The 1,263-nt window shown below is 45.1% G+C and overlaps 1 pseudogene; it reads left to right on the top strand.

Moving 5' to 3' along the window:
• The first annotated feature begins 437 nt into the window (after nucleotides 1-437).
• On the top strand, nucleotides 438-979 carry LOC101040759 (immunoglobulin kappa variable 1-12-like; annotated as a pseudogene).
• Nucleotides 980-1,263: the final 284 nt, after the last annotated feature.

Consider the following 1,263-nt stretch of genomic DNA (forward strand, 5'->3'; position numbering starts at 1 on the left):
TGATACATTTCCTTTTTAATTTCCTTTCCGAAAATAGAATAATTATATGCTAACAGAAATGTAAGTACAGCACAACGTACTTTCTTCCATTTGAGTGTATATTGTATTTTTTTAAAAAATAATCTCTATACACCAACAAAATACATTACTTCATCTAGTCGTCAGGAATATTTCAAATTCTGACATTAACTCAAAAACATTCTTTGTAACAAAACAGCTCCCAGGAAGAAACATGTTATTTACACACAAATCTGTGCTGCTCTGGTCTGACCTGGAATCCTGAGGACACTGCCTTTGTGCTGAGTTGCTGAGATGAGCCAGCCCTGCAGCTGTGCCCAGCCTGCCCCATACCCTGCTGATTTGCATGTCCCAGAACACAGCCCCTTGCTCTGAAGACTTATTAATAGGCTGGCCACACCCTGTGCAGGAGTCAGTCCCAGTCAGGACACAGCATGGACATGAGGGCTCCCACTCAGCTCCTGGGGCTCCTGCTGCTCTGGCTCCCAGGTAAGGAGGAAGAACACTGGGAATTTACTCAGCCAGTGTGCTCAGTACTGGGCTGGATGTTTAGGGAGGGCCTCTTATAACATGATTGATTATATAAATGTTTGTTTTTACATTTCCAATCTCAGGTGCCAGATGTGACATCCAGATGATCCAGACTCCATCTTCCCTGTCTGCATCTGTAGGAGACAAAGTCACCATCACTTGCCGGGCAAGTCAGGGTATTAGCAGCTGGTTAGCCTGGTATCAGCAGAAACCAGGGAAAGCCCCTAAGCTCCTGATTATAGGGCATCAAATTTGGGAACAGGGGTCCCATCAAGGTTCAGTGGAAGTGGATCTGGGACAGATTTTACTCTCACCATCAGCAGCCTGCAGCCTGAAGATATCGCAACATATTACTGTCAACAGTATGATAATTTCCCTCCCACAGTGTTACAAGTCATAACATAAATCACCCAGGGGAGCAGATGTGTGAGGCTGAGCTGTCCCAGATGCTCCTTCTGGTGCCTCCATCTGCTGAGAGTGTTTCTCAAATTGCAGTCACAATTTGAGAAGGTCACTGGAGAGTTTTTGTAAAAGGGCCATGAAGGCCCACTTCATCTTTTCTGTGTTTCCTTGTCCTCATCCCCAGTAGCATAGACATGGCAATGCCTCTCTTGATTTCACTGAGAAGAGATGATTACACCTGAGGAGTCTCAGTTTTGGCATTCGTTGGAATTCATACAGCAAAAGTGAGCCACTCTAGGTATTCCAAGTAGG

Source organism: Saimiri boliviensis, chromosome 1 (genome assembly GCF_048565385.1).
Source record: "Saimiri boliviensis isolate mSaiBol1 chromosome 1, mSaiBol1.pri, whole genome shotgun sequence".
Taxonomy (NCBI): domain Eukaryota; kingdom Metazoa; phylum Chordata; class Mammalia; order Primates; family Cebidae; genus Saimiri; species Saimiri boliviensis.